This window comes from Corythoichthys intestinalis, chromosome 2, assembly GCF_030265065.1.
Source record: "Corythoichthys intestinalis isolate RoL2023-P3 chromosome 2, ASM3026506v1, whole genome shotgun sequence".
NCBI classification, from domain to species: Eukaryota; Metazoa; Chordata; class Actinopteri; order Syngnathiformes; family Syngnathidae; genus Corythoichthys; species Corythoichthys intestinalis.
Window position 1 is genome coordinate 74,551,497 of NC_080396.1, and position 23,816 is coordinate 74,575,312.

General features: G+C 38.8%; 1 protein-coding gene across 4 annotated transcripts in view; it reads left to right on the forward strand.

Moving 5' to 3' along the window:
• rerea (arginine-glutamic acid dipeptide (RE) repeats a) overlaps nucleotides 1-23,816 on the forward strand; it is a 403,494-nt gene that overhangs the window by 167,177 nt on the left and 212,501 nt on the right. The window contains exon 1 of one of the 4 annotated variants that reach the window (XM_057829517.1): nucleotides 11,502-12,125. The exons of the other annotated variants lie outside the window; for them this stretch is intronic. The gene's annotated coding sequence lies outside the window, so the exon portion shown is untranslated. Of the gene's footprint in view, nucleotides 1-11,501; nucleotides 12,126-23,816 lie in introns of those variants that run through there. 4 annotated transcript variants of the gene reach the window in all.

The following is a 23,816-nucleotide window of genomic DNA, read 5'->3' on the forward strand; positions in this document are numbered from 1 at the left end:
GGTGTGCCTTATAGTCCGAAAATTACGGTACTTTCTTACTGTACTCAAGTTTTTTGTTTGTTTTGTTTTTGTGTATAAGTACATAAGTAAAACTATAAAGTGTGATTTTTCTACTTTACTACATTTTAGAGGACGTATCTGTACTTTTACTCCACTACTTTTCAAATTGTCGCCTGCATTACAACCTACTTTTTACTTAAATATATCTTATATAAAACGCATTGTTGCATCGAGAGAAAATACTTTAACTTTTTACTGGTAAAATAAATTTTAAGGCAAGTACTTTTTACTAGAGTATACGCTTAGATACTTGATGAAGACACTCGCAATGCTAATGCTAACGCTACGAGTTAGAGTTTGTGTGTAATGATAACATGTAGGAGTTGTTGTGTTTAAGGAATGATCAAATTCATGCTATGTCATGGCTATTAATGGTTTAGTGAGACATTTTGCTGAGGAAATAAGTAGCCATTTTGACTGACGGAAATCTGATACCTGGTTGCCTTTTGGTGCATTCCTTTTATGCAAATGTTCCTGTCTTCTCTTGTGACCTGATAAATGGGTGTTTTGGGCCTGTGAGCTCAGCTCAGGCAACGTCTATGGATGACATCATCATCCACGCGGGTCACCTCTGAACTGGAATCTTATCATTTTTCGGCGTTGTTCAATGTCTTCTCTGGACATATTCAAGCGTAAAATTTAAGCTCATTCAATTGTAAAAAGAGCGTCTATACCATTCACACCCGTTGTTTACAATGCCGTAACGCCACACAAAAATGGCGATGGGGTCACTTCTGTTGGTGCTGATTTTTACACGGGTAGCTAGCGGCTACACTAGACCTGGTATCTGGCGTTTAACAAATTAGCTGGCTCCCTAGCCCGTGCAATTAAAGTATCTGGACAAGAGGTACATTAGTGTAGCTTACATGCCATATAATATTATAATTTGAACGTTTAAGGCCATTATCCGTCCTGTGTGTAGGCGTAGCCTCAGAGCCTCCCTAACCATGCTAGTGGTCAGCACTCTCTAGAGGGACTGAGTGTTGTCCTTTTTTATATTTTAAAATTAGACATGAATTAATGTTTATCACTAACAGACTCAGCTGGAAAACAATACATTATTTTCAATCAAACGCACCCGGACGCCACAAACTGCATGTAAAAAAGTTGTCCGACACTCGCCACGCTAAATGCTAATGCTAACACGATTGCTACTAGTTACATTTAGTGTGTGATGATCACTCAGCAGAAACCTTCGAAGGCTAAATAAACGTAGCAAATTCTGTCGTGCCAGGAAAACAAATCTCAAACAAAAACAAAAATTCTAAACAAGTTAGCCTGGCGAGAATACTGGTGTTCGTCATATGAGTGTCACAACCAAACTGGTACAATACAGGCTGTCTAACTACACTTACAATAAGAAAATATCACACATTGTGTACATATGACGGAAACTGGCGCATTTTTATCTTGTCAGACGAAAACTAGCATTTGTCTCGATATGTTTTAGTCTCCTTGGAAACGTTCAGCTCATTATCGCCTTGTCATCATAGTGAAGAAATTGTTCTTCGACGAAATATTTTCGTCATCCTTGATGAAAACAATTTGTGAATGGATTGTGGGTGCTTGTGCTAACATGTCTGCTAGCAATTAATTATATCTACTTGGAAATTTTAAAAAATGAAGCGTTTAAGATGAAATGCTAATGTTAACACGAATGATATGCTAACGTTACGAGTTACATTTAGTGTGTGATGATCACTTAGCACAGAGTCATTTTAGGACAAGATTGGAAATCTGTGTCCTGGTGGTCTGGAGGGCCCACAACCCCCTCTGTCTTTGTTACTCATGCAACACACAACTCTCTCTCGTCCACCCGCCACAGGGTCTTATCTTTGCTAGCATAACAAAGCTAACAAAGAGGATCGAAACCAATAGAATACACAACATAACTCCTGGTAAAAATGGGGGCCTTTGTTCTGAGATCATTGGAGAGGACATCATAGAGAGGGAGGAGCAGTACTAGCAGTCAGGCTTTTCATCCTCAAACGCTTAGCTTGCTGTTGCGGAAGGAGATCCTCTTGCTGATAAAGCTTCACAGAAAGGTGTTCCTCTGGGAATGGCTTGTTGAGGGATTTCTACACTTCTGCCATGCGCTGATTAAAGGAACACTTGTAGATAATCCTTTTTGAAAACATACCTTTGTTGTGTGCACTGAGGGGAAGACGCATGATTTTGAGTTTGCAACGAGACTCACCTCGGTGTGATCTGCTACTCTGCTAGGATAAATATTTAATGATAACATAGGGGGCTGAAATAGAGCTATTACATACCGGCTATTTAGAGCCCGTACTGGTCCGTAAAGCCTCCGCATTAGTAGATACTACAGTCCAAGGTTATTGTGTGCGGTGCGGTGAGTGTTTGAGGCGTGTCACTCTTAACTTGCTTGAGTGATGAAAGGCAAGAGCTGCACTCTCTGTTATTTAGCAGTCATTCAGCAGTCCTCCATGAACTACATGCCCTTGGTGTGTGTGCGCGTGAGCCTCGCTGAGGTTAATGGACAAGGATCCTGTTATGGCACATGTCACTTGAACTATTACTAGAGGTGGAGCAGCTGTATAGCTTTGCCCTTTCCCTCATTGGTTTTTCTTCCGTTTCACGCCGCATGCTTTTCACCCTCGGGCTTGCGTCTGTCGTCTTTGTTTTCGCACAAAACGGATTTGAAGGTTTGCATCACTGCTTAACCTGAAGAAATCATTGTGGTGTAAAGCAGGGGTGTCAAACTCAGTTTGGTTCGCAGGTCACATTCATGGCAATAGTTGTTGTTTTCATCAAGGATGACGATAATGAACGAACAATTTTTCATGACGACGATGTGAGGGTCTTGGGAGACTAAAACAGAACAAGACGAATGTCAGTTTTCGTCTGATGAGACGAATATGCACAATTTGTAATGTTTTCTTATTGTATGTGTAGTTAGCGTAATTAACAACCAGTTTTTGTCTGACAAGATAAAAATGTGACAGTTTCTGTTATACAGTATGTTCATTTTTATGTAGTATGTACTTGCATCGTAGCAGTGTTTGAGTTGTGTCTAGGGCTGCTGCTATCGATTTAGTAGTCGATTAATAATAAACTAGTTAGTTTGAATAATCGAGTAATCGGTTAAAGAACGTAAAAAATTTAAATACCCAAGGTGAGCCTCAAACAGTAAAAAAAAAAAAACAATAAATGATCTACATAAGTACCACAAAAGAACAATTGGCTAACTTACATAGCAAAAGTTTGCTAGCTTAAATGCTATAAAAGTTTTTATTTTTATACAATGATATTAACAAATAGTTCAAACACATAGGAAACTAAATAATGAATGCATTAGAAAAACATTCGCTCAAACAAAAACTTAGCTTATGTCGATCTTAACAGAGAGCAGCTGGATTCAGCTATGCGAAATGATTTATGTCATATTCACTGTTGCCAGGAGAGGGAAGTGTATCCACCCAAATCAATAAAACTAAATGCAAACACCTTCGAAACAAACCATTATAACTAGGGCTGCAGCTATAGATTATTTTAGTAGTCGATTATTCGATCAACTAGTTAGTTCGAGTAATCGGATAAGGAACATGGAAAATTTAGATACCTGAGCTGAGCCTCAAACGGTATAAAAAATAAATAAATGAGGATCTAAGTACAACAAAAGAACAATTGGCTTACTTACATACCAAAAGTCTGCTAGCTTAAATGCTATGAAATGCTATGTTTTTTTTTTGTTTTTTTTTTACAATGCTCTTAACAAATGGTTCAAACACATATTCCAACAAAAAACTGCTAAATATACCTATAAACTAAATTAGCTATGCATTAAAAAACATTAGCTCAAACAAAAACTTAACCTATGTTGGTCTTAACAGGGAGCAGCTCGATTTAGCCATGTGAAATGAGTTACGGTATATCTTATTCACTGTTGCCACTAGAGGGCAGCACATCCACTTAAATGAATAAAACTAAATGCAAAGACTTTGAAACCAGCCATTAATTGATTAAACGCCACCTTAATTAAATGAATACTCAAAGCAGCAAAATTTAATTCGAATATTTTTTGAACCGAATTACTTGAGGTTATCGATTAATCATTGCAGCTCTAGTCGTGTCACTCATGTGAGATGGGCTGCCCCCCAAAAGATGTTTAGGATGTGCTTCAAGCTAGGCTGCACTCCAGGCTTCCTTGTTTTGAAACATATAGTAAGATTTCTTTTCCGACCTTGGCAAAAGAGAAAATATGCAATGTTACTTTAACGTTTAAAGGTCTGTGCTGAGTCATCACCACACACTTAATGTATCTTGGAGCATAGCGTTCGCAATAACTTTAGAGTAGCGAACGTCCTTTAAACTGTTGTTGTGTTTTTTTTTTTGTTTTTTTTTTGTGTCAGCTACGGTTGAAAGTAGTCGTGCTCCTGGTTGCAAATAAAAGGATTGAAAAATGTTGCCGTTGTCCTCGTAGACGCTACAATATGTGATTGTGCACAATATGTGCACTGATTTGATCAAATGTCATGTACTATATAAGCTGCAAGCTTGCTTGTTTTGAAACACATGGTAAGACTTGTTTTCCTACCCTGGCAAGAGAGAATATGCAATGTTGCTTTAACCGTTAAAGGTCTATGCTGAGTCATCATCACACACTTAATATAACTCATAGCATTAGCATAGCGTTCGCGCTAGCAATAACTTTAGCATAGCGAACGTTCTCTAAACTGTTGTTGTGTTGTTTTTGTTTTTTTGGCGTCTGCGATAGATTAAAGTAGCCGTGTTCCTGGTTGCAAATAAAAGGATTGGAAAACATTGTCATTGTCCTGGTAGACGCTACAATATGTGCACTGATTTGAACAAATGGCATCTGCTATAGACCCTACCCACGTGACGTCACAACTCCTTCCTCCTGACTGGTGCCGCCCAATTGTCCGTCAACACATCATGTTTCCCTGTTACGGCTACGTACATTCCTCCTATTTACGACGTGTTTTTCTGCTCGTTAACATTAATAATCAAAATGGTGAAGGCGTGTGTGGCGGTCGGTTGCAATAACAGAGAAGATAGACGGAGAAGACGGAGAGACTTGAAGTTCTACCGGATTCCGAGAGACCCGGAGAGAACAGAGCGAGATGGGCTGCTGCAATTCGACGATAAAACTGGGCTCCAAACGATTACCACAGATTATGTAGTAGTCATTTTATATCTGGTAAGATACATTTAATATATATTTAGAGGGTTTTGGGCTGACAACCACAATTAAGATCATTGCTAGGCTAATCGCCGACAACATACACGTATGTATGTAGTGAGAGTGCTCTCGCTAAACCATATAAACATTAAAAGCCCTAACTCCATTGACAAACGACATGAAATACATTAGACTTGACAGTGGATGTTAGCAATAACAAAAGATTTTGAATTGAAAATTTCGTAACTCACCTTTCCAAGCACAAGATAGATTCCTGCCGAATTTTCGTGGACGTGGACCTGTTTCACCCAACCAGCAACGAAGTATTTATAAGCCTCCAAGCTCTTAAAGTTTTTCAAACTTTCGTGACAATAGGCTGATTTTGTGTGGACAAGATAGTTGTACAGTTCAGGGTAGCTAGCAGATGTCAGGCAAATACAGCGGAGACAGCGGGTCGAAAAACATCGATTTAGGCATCAAATATGGATCTGGCGAATGGATAAACTGAAGCTTTTCCACATAACGCCTTTTATGCAACGCATCAAGTGAGTTTACGGCATCCGAAAGCACCGGGTCTTCCATGAAATGCATTATAAATTGCTCGATCAATTGAGACCATTGATAACACAGACACAAAATGACGGACAAGTGGGCGGAACCATACAGCGAGCACGTGATTTTGTGACATCGGTGGGTAGGGTCTATATAAGCTGCAGGCTTGCTTGTTTTTAAAAAAAAAAAAAAAAAAAGGTAAGATTTCATTTCTTAACTTAGCAAGATATAATATGCAATGTTTCTTGAGCCTTTATATATTTGTACTTCGTCATCATCACACACTACATGTAACTTGTCGCATTAGCATAGCGTTCTGATGAGCATTCTGGGTAGATTCCTCTTCATTAGTCAATTCCTGTTGTTTTTGTTGCAATATTTTATGATGAGTTCATGTAGAGTTGTCCGATATCATCGAGTAGCCGATTAAAAGTATTTAAAAATCATATCTGATAATATCGACATCGCTTTTTCATTATTGGTTTTGGGCCAATATGCATATATCAGTGCTGTCATGTCAAATTGTTGCCTACCTGTGTTTCTGGTGTTTTTTTTCCGCCGCCTGTTGGCGCTTAGGTGTAATTACTTCTCATAAGTTCCAGCACTTTCTCCTGACATAATCATTGACACAAGTTCATTGCAAATAGAGAGAGCTAAATGGACGAGCTAACGTCTGCAGCTAGTGTACTATAGCAATTCCTGCCATCTCAACACGTTGTTTTATTCTTCCTTTGTTTTATATTCACGTTTATTTCATTTTGTTTGCATTCGTGGTAACATGTGGTTACATTATTTAATTGCTTGCAAGCTGTACTACTAGTTGCTATTCAAATTGACACGGAGTGGACATTTTTTCTTGTTACTGACACAATGCTTTGTTGTTTTTAGTTTTACAAAAAACGTATCGCTGCTCTTGGCAAGAGATAGATGACCACAGTAAAGCCAATTCAACTTTACTCCAGCGTCTGACCTCTCTTGTTCACTACCTGTCGATTCGTGTACCCACACACACACACATATGGAGGACAGAAAAAGTGCCTTATTGGCACTTTGCACTTGCACTTGACCCCTCCCCCCCAACCCCCCAAAAATATTTGTGCTATGTTGATTTCAACAATAGATATAGTGGTGCAATATAGGCATTTTTCCCATAGTTTCAGTTGAAGTTGTTGTAATTTTTCACAGAAAGTTAGTTTGGACAACCTCGAAGTTATTACATTTATCATTATAAAAGTATGGAGTGGGCCGTCACAATAATATTAGCCAATATATGACCGTATATATATCGGTATCAGATTTTTGGAGTTGGACGATATCGGTTAAAAAGTCATTATCAGACAACTCTAATTTCATGTCTGCTCCTGTTGGTTTTGAGGATTTTTTTTCCGTCACTTCCTTGTTGACTCACTGGCTGCTTGATGGTGCCATTTTAACCGGGAGGGGGCTCAGCTGTTTTCATTCTCCCTGTTTACTCATTACACGATTGCTGTTGCGAAAGCAATTACTTTTACCTTTTATGTACTACGCTTTCGGGTCACGTTGTGGCTCTTAGTTTCCAGGTCCCTGCGGCTTTGAGCCAACCCAGCATACAGTGTGCATTAACATCTTATATGTGGTTTTAGCAAATGGGGGGGGGGGGGGGGGGGGTCAACACTGCACATTTCTTGAAGCGCTTCCCATCCCTGGATACCAGCTGCCTTTTCAGCCAAATGAGTGCCGAGATCAATGAAGCTCTTAGTATCAAACCGTTTGGATCGGGACCGTTTTTTTTTTTTTTTTTTTTAATCACTCGTCACAGATTATATACACATGCGTACATTTCGGTGGAACGTAAATGTAATCAAGTTGGACTGTCCTGCGTTCCTGCATTTCCATCCGCTCAGATTGCCATGGATACATCAATTAGGAGGGCATTTCCTCTTCGTGATTGAATCGTAGGTTTGTCCTGCTGAGTGGCAAGCGAGGAACTGCTGTGTAAAGTGATCCAGCCGGTTTCGCTGACTGAAGCAGAACGCTGTGCTTTCTCTCCAGCGGAACGACTAGCATCGTAAATAAGCTAAGAGCATGTTTGCAGCGGGGTAAACTGTGTGTTGCTTTGATGGTGAGCAGAAAGAAAGGGGGTAAGAGCCCTTGTTTAGAAGGAACTTCGAGTGAAATGACTTGTTGGTTCGATGTTTTATTTGGATGTCAGTAGTGCTGCAATGGTTAATCGATTAACTCGAGTAATTTGATTAGAAAAACTCTGCAAATCAATTTTTGCTGCTTTAAGTATTCGTTTAATTAAAGTGGGGTTTGTGTGGTTTTTGAATTTTTTTGCATTTAGTTTTATTGATTTGGGTGGATACACTGCCCTCTAGTTGCGACAGTGAATATGGCATAACATATTTCACATGCCTGAATCCAGCTGCTCCCTGTTGAGACCAACCACGTTTTTGTATACCCTAATGTTTTTTTAATGCATTCATAATTTAGTTTATTGGTATATTTAGCCGTTATTTTTTTGTGGGAATATGTGTTTGAACCATTTGTGAAGAGCATTGTTAAAAAAAAAAGTTAGCATTTTATAGCATTTAAGCTAACTGACTTTTGCTATGCAAGTTAGCCAATTGTTCTTTTTCCGTACTTAGATCGTCATTTACTTTTTTATGCCATTTGAGGCTCTGCTCAGTATTTTAATTTTCTATGTTCCTTATGCGATTATTCGAACTAACTAGTTCATCGATTAATCGACCACTAAAATAATCGATAGCTGCAGCCCTAACTATAATGGTTTGTTTTGAAAGTGTTTGCATTTTGTTTTATTGATTGGGTGGATACAGTGCCCTCTGGTTGCAACAGTGAATATGACATCACTCATTTAATATGGCTGCTCCCTGTTAAGACCAACATAAGCTAATGTCTTTATTATGCATTGGAAATTTAGTTTATAGGTATATTTAGCTGTTTTTTATGGGAATATATCTTTGAACAATTGGTTAAACGTATTGGGGAGAAAAAGTTAGCGTTTTACAGACTTCACCATCAGTTGACAAGACAGCTGCCACAGACATTGCGCTACGCCTTTCCGTAGGGGGCCGACCAAATGTTGAGTTGGCTTTCACTGAGATAAACTCACACACACTGTGTTCTAACACCAGATTTAGGTGGAAATAGGACTAAGGTTTTACTGCATACAAGCAGGCAGGAGTGTCTCAATAGTGATTTGGTTGAGGATTCAGTGTACAGTAATTATTATATTAAACGGCACCATGCGTGCACTTTGAAACGTTGTGAAAAAAAGCAATGGATAAAATTAGTGTAACTTTGGCTTGAAATATTTACATAAAATGAACGATAACCAAGAGTCTAGACTGTTTTACGTTCATATCTATAGAAATTCCGGGATTTAAACATTTATTTAATGAATTTTCTACTTCGAAGGTTTCGTGACTGCCGCCGTGTTGGATTACACAATACCATAACCTTTGCTTGAAATATTTACGTAAAATGAACGATAACTGCACGTTTTTTGCTTTTCACCAATAATCCAGACTGTTTTACGTTCATTTGTATAGCAATTCCGCGATTTAAGCACTTATTTTCAATAATGTCCAACTTAAAAAGCTTTTTGGTTCGTGACGGCCGCCATGTTGGATTTTTTTTCTCTCCACAATAGCCGAATTCAACCTAAATAAGTTGTGATTGTATATAGAAAAATGCAAATTTTGCTTTTGTTGGGTAAAATTTAGATGATTCTGCATGCTTTCCGTCAATTATTAAGTTTCTGATTTGAAAATGGAGTGATTTATTAGCTGTTGAAAACTTTTGGGCAAAAACTTACATGATAAATATTGCTATTGATCCTGAAAATATAGGTGATTTTCTCTGCATTTGATAATTTTTGTGAATCTAGTGTCAAATTGGAGAATTTTATAGCCATTTTGAGTTTTGTTATACTTGTATATAAAAATAATCGGGATTAGGGAACGACTTTGAATGTTTTGATGTCGCTGCTCATGGAGACTCATATATGCCTAAGGAAGGTGCCTGTTTTGGTTTTAGTTCACTAGAGGCTTTGGTTTTGAAAATATTTTGAATTATAAGTTTTTAAATAAGCCCCCTACGGATAGGCCCTTTGTCCCGTCAACTGATAGAGAAGTCTATGATATCGGCAATAATTTATCACACAATATACCGCCTACTAAAATTTGTTATCTAGACAGGCCTACCCACTACGTCAAAATGAACTGTGTTCGACCTCTGAGATTCCACTGTAATCTCAAGCCTGTGTCATGTTTAGTGCGCACCGTGTGCTGTGCTTACGGACAGGAAATGTGCTTTTACAACCATCTCCATGTTTTGCAGAGCTGCAGTTAAAATAGCTTCCTACTGCAAGAGTACAAAAAAGCCACACAGAGCACATTCACAACAGTGGCGCATTCATCTTTGTTTACGCACGTGTCAGTCTTTAAATGTGTCGGCCACTGACGTACGGACACGCATGTACAAACACTATCGTATTTGCAGTGCGGGTCAGCCTGCGTGTTCAGCCGGTAAATGGTTGGAGTGTAATGCGCCTTGACCTTCTGTCTTTCTTTCAGATGCACCTAACGTACATCGCTGTCGCTCCTCATACATCACAGGGGCAAATGGTGCCCTTCACCCTGCTCCCTTTAAAAAGCTGTGGGGGTGTTCAATTGACAGGCCTTCCATTGGGAGGGGAAGGGTAGTTGAATGAGGGCAAAAGCCCCTATGAATAATTATGCTTCATCATGTGACCACTTCTTACTTCCTTACCATCAAATGATAATTAATAGGAGGGGCAAGGGGGGGTCTTTCGCTTTCTTAAAGCGGAAGTTCAGAATTTCTGACATTAGGCTTAATCTTCGAGTTAGCGGGGGTATTTTTTCAAACTTAAAGGCGCACCTGACTATAAGACACTACCAACCATCATAGTGTCATGTCATAATTAGCTGCAGCCCTATTGGTGGGAATCTTTGGGCACCTAACGATTCGATTACAATTCAGAGGCTGCGGTTCGATTGTAAATCGATTATTAATGTCCCCCTCCCCCCTTTTATTGTAAAGGGCCACGTTATTAAAGAGCCCCCTCCCCCCTTTTAATGTTTTGTAAATTAGGTCAAAAATACTCTCAGGCTAAACCAAACTAATATTTTAGTATCAAGTTAACAGTTAAAAACAGTGAATAAAATAATCAAGTCCCCATTCTTTATCAGCAGCTTTAAACTACATTAAATTAATTTAATGATGTGAATCAACCGTTCAAATTGTTAAAATTGCTACCGTTATTCCATAATTTCCCTTCTGTCTACTTTCGGCATGTCATTTTTCAAACTGTTTCATCATTTAAAGATAGAGTCAAGTCAAGATTTTGCCGATTTAGGAGTATTTTAGATAAAAACTTAGGTTCGCTACAACAGAGCCTTCTAGAGAAGTCTACTGCTTTAAGATGACGGCTCTTTACCAACGCGGCAACTACTAAACGGCAAATCTGTCATTTCGCATCTAGTTCTCTTTACATGTTTGAACGCCACCATCATCTGTCATTTTGCATCTAGTTCTACATAAATGTGATATCTACTATAGCCATATGTGGCCGTATGTTTTTAGCAACTAGCAACTGGGCATTGTTTGAAGCAGCTGTTGGCCGCAGTCAGGTATTGTTTTTTTATCTAGCGGCATGAGTTGAACATGATATTTACTCTGTCTGTTCCTCATTGCGTCCCGAAGACCGCGCTGACAGTTTTATTTCCATTTTACCTGGTATAATTCAATAATTGGCATTCGAATGTTTGTCAATAGTTCTCGAATCTTCCACGGCCGAATCGCGAATATTGTAAGAATCGGAAATTTCGCACGCCTCTAGTATCCACCCAAATAGATAAAACTAAATGCAAACACTTTCAAAACAAACCATTACAACCCCACTTTAATTAAACGAATACTTGAAGGAGCAAAATTAACTCGAATCTTTTTTCTACTCGTTGACGAAAACAACAATGGTACACACAGTATATTTCCTCAGTGTGTTAGCTGTTGGCATACGTTTGCTGTCATTAACAGTCCATTGAGAGGAATGGAACCCAGCAAAACAGACTACCTTGGTTCAAGCCTAACATTAACATTCCAGGAATATTCGAGGCTTACACACAGCCTCACTGATGCCCAACCCCCCTTTTTTTAAGGCGTCAGGACTCAAGTCAGCTGTGTTGTATCCTCTTTGGACTGCGCACAGTCAACGATGTAATGAGTCATCCTCAACATGCATCGTGTGTGCTTGGAGGCACAACACATACGCCATCAGATCAGCAGTCTCAATTTAGCGCTAAAAAGGGCTGGAGTTTAATCGGTAAGATCACTGCTGTACTGTTGTACCAGGAAGCCGATTGTTCTCGGCTCCCTCCGGTCATGTTTTATGAAAATAATTGCCTGTTATAGCTTCTGTGTATACTCAGGAAAAGGCTTAAGCATTGCAGCTTGTAAATCATGAATCTCGCACCGCCTTCAAACCTTTTTAAAATTAACAGGGCTACCTTTATGCACGGCTACGGTATGTGTGTCTTTGTGGTGTAGTACTAAAATGCCACTGCTCTAAGAGGCCCAGTCTTGGGCGCTGCATGTTTTATGAGCTGTCCTCAACGGATATGGGAGCACTGAGCTAAGATCCTGCTTGTTCCAGCGGCGTTTTCATCACTCCTGACTACTACATATATATATATATATATATATATATATATATATATATTGTTTTTAATGTGCGTGGAATCCATGTGCCGTATTTTTTGGACTATAACCCGCTACTTTTTCCCCCTCATTTTGAATTCTGTGTCTTATAGTCCAGTGCGGCTTATTTGATTTATTTGGGTTATTTGACATCAGCGTCCTAAGACCGCCGTAAGATTGTTATTATTTGTTATTATTTTATTTAATTATCACATGGCACTGTCATGTGCATTAATGAATGCTTCTGACGGTTGTCATTTAGTGTCATCTGGCAAAATATGTCACTAACTCCATTTATGTCCACCTCGGATCTTTTACATCCATTCAAAAGTGAGATCATTTGCTGCAAGACTCAAGATTATATCTGTCATAAGCATTCTTTAATGCGCATGGCAGTGTCATGTCAAAGTTATGATGGTCTTATGACAGTTTTCGAAATACCATAACTAGCTACAGTGGTACCTCTACATACGATCACTTCGACACACGATCTTTTCGACATCCGACGTAAAATTTGAGCCGCCATTTGTTTCTACATCCGACGAGTTGCTCGAAATACGACGACATGACAGCACTGCAAACGAACGCACGGTGGATTTTCTTGTGTGAGAAATCAACACAGTTTTCAAAAAAAGTTGATACAGTTGGAGAAACAAGGAAAAAAGTGATGCTTACCTTTGAAATGAAGATGCAAGTTATAGAAAAATATGAGCTTGGGGTGCGCGTCCCTGAACTGGCTCAACAATACAGCTCCATGGTCCTCTTCCGACCACCGTTCGCCACTATTTATAAGTTAAGGTGACAATTATTATTGTGGTAACATTGCCAAGGAAATCGCCAGCTTCGTCACGTTTTTATCATTTATTTAAGAACTTATCCAACACAAAACGCCCATTGTCTTAAGCAGTTGACCGCTCTCAAGAAAACGAAAGTATTATCTCTACCGCACCGACCTATCTCACTGAGACGTCACCTTCGCGGTGCGTTCAGGGACAGTAAAAAGTGTCCGCCATATTAGAATCCGATTCGTTACATTATTTACAGGAATAATTATTAATTATTCTTATTATTATATTATTCTGAATTATTTATTTATAACTTATTTGTTTTTCTATGTTTAATTGCCATTTGTAACAGTGCCAGCAGTATTTATTAAGAATTTAGTGTATGTTTTTAGGCTTTGGAACGAATTAATGGAATTATAATGTATTCCTATGGGAAAATCCTGCTCGACATACGACCATTTCGACTTACAAACAAGGTCCTGGAACGAATTAAATTCGTATGTAGAGGTACCACTGTATTAATGAAACAACGACAACAGTAACTGAAGAAATAATTAGCACAAAATATGAATTCTGATTGTAATTTTCATCTGTAGCTCTGCGAGCATGCTAGGAGGCATGTTGGACGACAACAGTGTTGACAGCAGGTGGCAGCAGAGGTTGATTGTCTCCCCCAAGAGAGCAGTGATGGTCAAATGAAACTTCTTGAAGTGATGAAGCCTTGCAGTCAATGGGTTCAAAGCTTCATGGTGGTTTATTTGGTCTTATGACAGTCTTATGTGGTCGCTGTCAAAGAAAATGTTACCAAATACCATAACTAGTAGGGGTGTAACTGTACACAAAAATCTCGGTTCGTTACGTATCTCGGTTTCTAGGTCACGGTTCGGTTCATTTTCGGTACAGTAAGAAAACAAAATGCAAAATATAAATGTGCTAGTTGTTTATTACACATTTTTGTGCTTTCTACAATAGGAACATTAGCCTATACAAAGCTAGAATACTGCTCACAAAGTAGCGGGTATTTAAAGATAATAATCCAACAACAATTTGCCTTTCAAACCCCGCTTATTGGTCAGCTTTCTTTCTGAAAGAAAGAAGAAAAAAGAAGTCCTGTGCTAAAGAGAAAAGCAATACCAATGACAAAGATTTTAACATGTATTTTACAAATGAAATGCCTCAATGAATCATTTTTTTACCTTATGAACGGTTTTCAAAAGGTTTATTGGTGGATTTTCTTAAGTTAAAGCGCCACACAGAAATTAATAAATTTAATTGTGTAAGTAGGATCTGTGTATTATTCTTATGTAATTATAGGTGTTTTAGCTCATTTCAATGTATTTTATTTAAATGGGCTATTATTTATTTTATTATGTGTTTATATTTTACAAATGTGATGTAGTATTCTTTTATATTGTATATTTTATGTTGTATAACTTTAGTTCCTATGTGAATATTCCTACTTGTTTTGTTGTGGTAGTCTGATGAACTCAAAAAGTGTGTTACGATTGCATATTAGTTTGAAAATCGACCGGATCCACCGTATTTTTACACGAGTGACTTCCGGTCCGCCCGATCCTAGCTAGTAGTATTGACGCAGGAGGGCCGCATCTCACGTCAAATAATAAACTGTGCCGTTCTTTTCGCGTGCGTCGCGTTGAGCCGCTTCTGGGACACGTCTAACACGCGGCTGCACTGCGACTGGTGTGCATTGGCTGATTGACTTTAACGCCCGCTTTTCACTGTGTTCTCGCGGCGGCCACGTTGTCGCGCCGTTGACGTTTCTGGGTTATATACTGTCCTACCGTGTTGGTCCTCATTATAGTAGAGAAGATGGAGTAAATATAATCTACACAAAGAAACTGTAACCCAAAAGTAAGGGTTACCGAACCGAGCACCCCGTACCGACACAGTTCAATACAAATACATGTGCCGTTACACTCTTAATAACTAGCAATTAATGAAACAACTAGAACTGTAACTGAAAAAATAATTAGCACAGAACATGAATTTTGATTGCAATTTACATCTGTACCGCAGCAATGCATGCTAGGAGGCATGTTGGACGACAACAGTGTTGACAGCCGGTAGCGGCAGAAGTTGACTTTCTCCCCCAAGGGAGCTTTGATGGCCAAATGAAGCTTCTTGAAGCAATGAATTTTTGCAGCAATTTGGTCTTATGATGCCGCTGTCAAATAAAGTGTTACTGATTAATATCTTTTGGTGTAATTATCCCATAATACAGTGAGGAGAGCTGGGGCTTATCTATGAACAAATGCTCTTTTCGTGTCAAATTTGTTGGGTGGCGGCTTATAGACAGTTACGCCTAATAGACCAAAAATTACAGTACCCATTCATCCATCCATTTTCCTCTGCTTAGAAGTCAAATTACATCCAGGAATTAGTGGTGTGTGATTGGGGGGGGGTTTTATATCCCGATAGTGATATGTTATGACATATTGTATTTTTTTTTAATCATTTGCTGTGGTAGACAAACACCTAAAATTCTTCCTGTTGATTTGAGAGCATTTTGGGGTCACTTCCTGTTAATACTGGTTCACTTCCTGTCTATTTGAGGGCATTTAATTGTGTTTCCGGTTAATAACGGGTCACTTTCTCTCAATGGAATGTTGAATAGGGCAATTGGTAATGAAAGGGACATTTTGTTTATTGGAAATGAATGGGAAGGACTTTGGCAAATGATTTCTAAACCTTCGATTTTAGGTGAGGAACGCTGTAGATTTCATCTGTGTTCAGTAGAGAAGATATTGTAGCGTTGTGCGTAATGCCTCCAAGCATGCATTGCAACGCTGCAAAAGTAACGTTCGAAGTTCATGTTGCGTGATAATCTTCAGTTACTATTCCATTTGTTTTATGACTTGTTAAGTTGCTCCATTTTTTTCCATTCTCATTGTTTGTTGTAAGGTGATTGTAAGCTTACGAATTTGCATTTACAATAAAATGAAATGTGTTTTAAAGTCAGAAGTACTCTGATCTCATACAACACAGATCGACAACTGATTCAAATTCAGTTTTTATAACACTGCTACTAATCATCCATGTTTAGAGACATCTAGAGGTCACTTTAAGCATACCAAATGTGCTAAACTCGAACCAGCGAGTGCACAAGGGTTGAAGCATGTACTAGTTGCTGCCCAGCCTATCTTGATATTGGCTAGTCCTTTGCTGTGCCATCTAAATCGTGACCACTTGGTCGAAATGAAGAGATTCACGATTCCCCCTCGTGCATTTCAGAGGACGCGTTCTTCTTTGTTGAGGATCAGCGGCCACCACAGCTGAGATGGCGGGTGACACAGTGAATATTCCACTCCCCCACCGACTGCTTTCAGCAGCCATTCTTTTCATTGTGCAAGCAAACTGTCAAGCGGGGAAGGTAGCTGTGGCTCTTACGCCGTGATTTGTGACTCATATCTGTGGTTGTAACAATACCGTTGGCTATGAGGCAATGTTCAGAAGAGGAGTCCTTTGTTTCAGTGTTTTAAAAGGGGTTATAGTTGGTTTGATTACAAAAACGGACAACTCTAATTAGTGGTAACGTTATCCTATGCCGTTATTATATTAGGTTGAATTGGAGGGGGAGTTGTCCCTGAGCCACTCCCAACCATCTGTCAGTGTTTGAGTGCGCAATTTCTCACAACACACACTATATTGGCAAAAGTGCTTACCCACCTGCCTTGACTCATGAACTTAAGTAACATTCATTTCTAGTCAATAGGGAAAGAAGTTTTGTTTTTGGCACCCTTTTTAGTGTTTGTCTTAGTCTTAGAGACTCGCATTTTGGGCATTCAAAATCGATGGTTTTTAAAAACTCAGATTATTGAATTCTGTGTTTGATGTAGGCATGCGGCGGTATGAGATTTCAACAGTATGATCACCTTAAGCAAAAATACCACGGTTTCACGGTATTGCATTTTTGTAAAACACATACCACTACTACTATTAATATTAGTTGAATAATAATGGAGAGCGAGAGTAAGAGAAGTAGTGCGTGTGTATGACTCGTACCACTATTTACACATTATACACACCCTCACCCAACACAGAAAGTTGCCAGAGAGAAAAAAACACCACAGGCTGGATTATGAAAATGTTATTTTGAACAGATGTTTACAATGGCGGAAGACTTTACAGAAGTAGGCTAATGGTAGAGAGGAAACTAGTTCGCCGTCTTGGCATGCTAACTAGCCACGTTATCTGCCTCGTTAACAAGTTTACGTTATAGTATTTGTTATACCATCGCTAGACACACTAAACATGCAGGAGTGAACTTTCGTAGCTGAGGGGAAACGTTGATGACAGCGTTTACTTAGCTTAAATTTTGTGTAAAGTGACAGATGATGGTCACGTATATGTGAAATCATGTTGGAGGTGTTGCTTCCCCTGGCAACCATCCTTTGCAAGTATGTCGGCTGTCCTTTCTCCTCAAAGCCGCGGCAGTCTTTGTTTTCGGTAGCCGAAGTACTCCCAGACTCGCGACTTTGTTTTTTTTTTTTTTTTTTTTTTTTTTATTAAGGGGGGCAAACACTTAGATCTAGTGTCACCGACAGACACAGGACAGAGCAACAACTGGAGGGGTAGGGGTTAGAGCCATGGATTCTTTGGTGCATTTTTGGGACATAAACAATAGCTAATACCGTTCTACGTTATGACGGAAATTTTAGTGGTTTTGAAACCGGGACGTTTTCATACCATGGTAAACCTTGAAACCGGTAACTAGTGTGATGCAACGTCATGTATACATTAATAACCGGAGGTTTGCGGTTTTTTTTTATCAGTCGAAACACCACTGCCTGCGACAAAAAATGTTCATACGTCACATGTGCGACCCGTGAATCTTACATCACATATACATTGGGAAAGAAATATATAATGCACATACTGTATATAAACACATGAGTGAGCGCGCGCAATAGCGACTCGTGCTAACATGCGAACAGTTCAACTATGAACATCTCACAAGGGCTAAACAGACAAAATTTGATCGTTGAACCATCGATTTACTTTTTGTCATTCACTCTGTGCTTGGATGCAGACAAAAACTGGTATCCGTCTCGTTACGTTTCTGTTAGATTTTAAGCTAGGTTCATGTACACCAAGCTTTGCTAAAAAGAACCCGCGGGAAGTCGATGTAGCTTTCGTAGAGGTTGGTAGCTGCTCCCCCAGGTACTGTGATAGCAACGTTCTTTATTCAGCGGCAAACAATAGGGTGGGATGGGTCAGGATAGCAACATAGAACATAGAATAGAATACATAGACTACATGGTATCCCACATAGCCTAGGACAAAGAAAAGGCTAACGAGAGAGAAGTTATCCTATCTGGTAACTAACTATAATAAGAAAAGCATAAATGTTAATGGTGTCCACAACACCAACAGTTTCGGTCTCCCAAGACATGTTTTTAGCTCGTCATTGTCTCGTCATCAGCACGAAAAAGATTTCGATGCAAGCCAACTACATATACAATAAGAGAATTTGACACAATATGAACAAATGACTGAAACCATGGTGCATGTTCATCTTGTCAGACGAAACTGGCTTTCGTCTCCTAGGTTTTAGTCTCCCAAGACACGTTTTTAGCTCGTCGTCGTCTCATTATCGTCACGAAAAAGCCTGTGATGCAAGCTAACTACGTCTACAATAAAAGAATTTTACACATTGTTTAAAAAATGACAGAAACGCATTTTCGTGTCTTTCTCATCTCGTCAGACGAAACTGGCTTTCATCTCGTTAAGTTTGTCTCCCGAGACACGTTTTTAGCTCATCATGGTCACAAAAAAGCCTCCAATGCAAGCTAACAATATATAGGCTACAATAAAAGAATTTCACACATTGTGAACAAATGACGGAAACTATGCCGCATTTTCGACTTGTCAGACAAAACTGACATCTGCCTTGTTACGGTTTAGTTTTCTGATACACATTTTTAGCTCGTCATCACAAAAAGCCTCCGATGAAAGCTAACTACATATACAATAAAGGAATTTCACACATTGTGAACAAATGGCGGACACTATAGCGCATTTTCAACCCGTCAGACAAAAACTGGCATTCGTCTCGTTATGTTTTAGTCTCCCGAGACACTTTTTTAGTCCGTCATCGTCATGAAGAAATTGTTCGTCAACAAAATATTTTGGTTCTCGAATAGGGTTGCCACCCGTCCCTTGAAATAAGGAACAATCCGTAATTGGGAATTAAATGTTGCGTTCTGTACTGAACCAGTACGGAATATATATATGAATAGACACATTTCTATGCATTTTAAGAGTTATGGGGATGTCTTTTTTTTTTTTTTTTTCTGCCTGTACAGCTTTGGGCGCGAGGGGGGGCGTCCTGTATTTCTATTTCTGAAAGGTGGCAACCCTATTCTCAACAACAATGCTTGATACTACAGCTAAATAGCCGCAGTTAAAATACATTGAGCCTTCTGCATTTCAAATCCACTATGTTATCGTTCATAGCCAATTACATCAGAATATGTAGTGTCGTCAAATTTATCGTGTTAGTGGGCGTTATTTTTTAAAATTAATCACGTTAAAATATTCGATGCACTTAACGCATGCGCGGAATGACCCACTCATGCATTGTCTCAAACAGATTACAATGACACCGTTTTTTGCGCATCGAGAGCTAAGAGGCAGAGAAAGACAGTGGACACAGGCGTTCATTGGGCCGTGCCGTTTATTGCCATAAGCTTCGGCAAATCCTTGACAACAAACATAAGTATCATTTAGTGAATGCACAACAAAAAAATATTCCTATTTCTCAAAAAAAGTAATGTTCACAAAAAGAAAAGCTGGCATTCCCAATCAAAGTAGCTATGCAAAATACACATAAAACTGACTCAGACTTTGGTCAAACTCTATTCAAACATTTCGTTTAGTTCAACAAATACACTGGATGAATATTTAGTCACAATATAGAAACAATCAGTAGTCTCACACGTTGTGAAGCCAGCACTAAAATGAACGTGAATCACAATAGACCCATTGACACCTTGTGGTGTATTTCAATCAGTACCTTACGTAGTGAAAGACACTGTGGAAGAACGGCTGTGACGTCACCGCTCGGCAACGTCAACACTGGCGAGCTACTAGTTTATTTTTTGATCGAAAATTTTACAAATTTTATTAAAACGAAAACATTAAGAGGTTTTAATATAAAATTACTATAACTTGTAGTAACATTTATCTTTTAAGAACTGCAAGTCCTTCTAGCCTTGTATCCCTTTAACAGAATGTTAATAATGTTAATGCCATCTTGTGGATTTATTGTTATAATAAACAAATACAGCACTTATGTACAGTATGTTGAATGTATATATCCGTCTTGTGTCTTATCTTTCCGTTCCAACAATAATTTACAGAAAAATATGGCATATTTAAGAGATGGTTCGAATTGCAATTAATTGCGATTAATTAATTTTTAAGCCGTGATTAACACGATTAAAAATTCTAATCGTTTGACTGCCCTAGAAACATGTCAATGTCACAATATGTATGGACTTTATTGCGAATGCCCCTTGTAACGTTCTGGAGAAAAAGAAACAAAATTCGAAGCACATCTCTGACCATAAGGTCATCTCAAAGACCCAGAGAGAAACTCTGTAAAGAGCAACATTGACGATAACGCCACTTGCTACTGCATGCATCACAATCTCTACTTTCCCTTATCAATGACACTGGTAGAGAGGTCCTTCACCGGTCTCGAGCGTGTCTCATCTGGAAGAAAGGGGAGAGGCGACTATTCACACAACCTTGGCATTTCCCTCAGGAGCTGTGTGAAAATATGACACCTCGTGAAATTCCTCTGAGCTGCTCAAATGGCCTCGTGCTTGCACCGCTACTGCGTGATGAAGTAGTTGCTATTGGGCTGCTGGCATATCCTGTACATAATAGACATCTTGGGATATGTAGCAGCCTCCCTCCCTTAGGGCCATTTAGCCATCTCATGGCAAACACACACATACTCACAGCGGGAACTAGAAAAGGATTTAGTCTTCTTGGAGAGATGGCGAAGCGGCTTAAACCCTGTGGTGCCCACAGTCTGATCCTTATCAATGTGAGCTTGAAAGTACTTGAATGGAGATATTTCTAAAGTATATTATTACAGCACATGTATCACATTTCACACACACAGATAACTTTTTGAATAGATTCATATTCATCATTGTTTCACTGCATTTCTCTCCCAGAGGTTCATTTTTATCACTGTTTAGATCACATTGGTCTTCACTTTAGGGCTGCAGCTATCGATTATTTAGGTAATCGATTAATCTATCAGTTAGTTAATAATCAAATAATTGGATTGCAAACATTGAATGTGCTGCAGAATGAATTTTAGGATATGTCAAACAAATAAACAAGCGTATATGCTTACAATAAGATTTATTTTGGCTTGATAAGCTTACAGTTTCAAAGAGCATTAAATGCGAATACACAATAAAATTCCCTAGTGTTTCTTCAAAATATGCGCAATTGCACTTTATTTCACAAGACCAATACATGCATTTAAAACCAAATTAAAATACCTGAGCTTAGCCTCAAACGATACAGAAAAAATATATCAGAATCTAAAGTACAACATGTAAATAATTGGCTAAATTCCATAGCAAAAGTCCGCTAGCTTAAATGCTATATAATGCTAGCATTATTATTATTTTTTTTTTTCACAATGCTCTTAACAAATAGTTCACATATTCCCACAAAACCACAACAGTGATCCCTTGTTTTTTGCGGTCAATTGGGACCAGAACCCGCCGCGATAAGTGAAAAACCGCGAAGTAGGGAACCCCACATTTTTTTTTCTCTTTTGTGTATGTATGCAGATTTAGCATTGGAAAGATACCGTAATTTTCAGATTATAAGCCACACCTACCTCTAATCCGCCACCCACCTAATTTGACAGGAAAACTGCATTTATTCATAGATAAGTCGCACTGGACTATAAGCCTCAGCTGTCCTCACTGTATTATGGGATATTGACACCAAAAGATATTAACTGGTAACACTTTATTTGTCAGCAGCATCATAAGACTGTCATAAGACAAAATGAAACACCATGAAACTTTGAACCAATTGGCTGCAAAGCTTCATTGCTTCAAGAAGCTTAACTTGACCATCACTGCTAACTTGGAGGAGGCAGTCAACCTCTGCTGCCACCTGCTGTCAACACTGTTGCCGTCCAACATGCCTCCCAGCATGCATTGTGGCGCCACGGACAGAATTCATGATCTCTGCTAATTATTTCTTCAGTTTCTGTTCCATTTGATAACACTTTATTTGACAGTGGCACCATAAGAGTGTCATTAGACAATCATAATTATGACATGACACTGTCATGAGGATTAATGAATGCTTATCACAGATGTCATTAGGTGTCTTCCGGAAGATGATCTCACTTTTGAATGGATGTAAAAGATCCAAATTGGACATAAATGGAGGTAGCGACATAATTTGCCGGATGACAGTTAATGACATCTGTCATACGCATTCAGTAATGCCAATGATATGTCATGTCATAATTATGACGATCTTATTCGAGTCTTATGACACTGCTGTCAAATAAAGTGTTACCTATTAACCTGAAATAATCCACAAATAAGCCGCACTGGACTATTAGCCGCAGGATACAAAATGAGGGACAAAAGTATAGTTTAGTATAGCTTCTAGTCCGAAAATTACAGTACATGTGAGGTATGTTTTTTTTTTCATCCCCCCCCCCCCCAAAGTATAATAAAAAAACAACTTTAATGGATGTATATATTTTAATAAATGGTTTGTTTTTAAGCACTTCAAATGTAATAATTATAATAAGTTTTGAACATGTTACTGTCTCACTAAATAATTTTTAAACAAGAATAAAATAGAAAAATGCTTTTCTTTATTAAATGCGTCATTGAGTGAGTCCACTCAAATTCGCTCAAGCTGCTCACTTACACACAATAAGTTGCCACACCAGCTGTTTAGTTAAGCGATTAATGCTGCATGCAGCACTTTCGGCTTCCAAGCGTCTCTGGTTCAATATCAAGTGCACTGCCTGACCAAGAAAAGCGGAAGGAGCGAGAGTGAGAAACTAAGTGATGGGACTGGGACAGCTCTATAAAATACTGCATTTATTTATATATTTTTTTAATTGATAAAAAATCCGCGATGGACTGAGGGTGCGACGTTTGAAGCGCGAAGAAGCGAGGCATCACTGACACTGTATATTACCCCAAACAAAAACATTCCTTATATTGGTCTAAACAGGGAGCAGCTGGATTCAGCCATGTTTGACGAGTTATAGTATATTCACTGTTGCCACTAGAGGGCAGTATATCCACCCAAATCAATCAAACTAAATGCAACACTTTCAAAACAAATCATTACAACATCACTCTAAGCAAATCAAGCATATTATATCATTCAAGCTAGCGGACTTTTGCTATGCAAGTTAGCCAATATGTTCTCTTGTTGTACTTATATCTTCATTTAGTATTTTGATAGTATTTGAGGCTAAGTTCAGGTATTTTAAT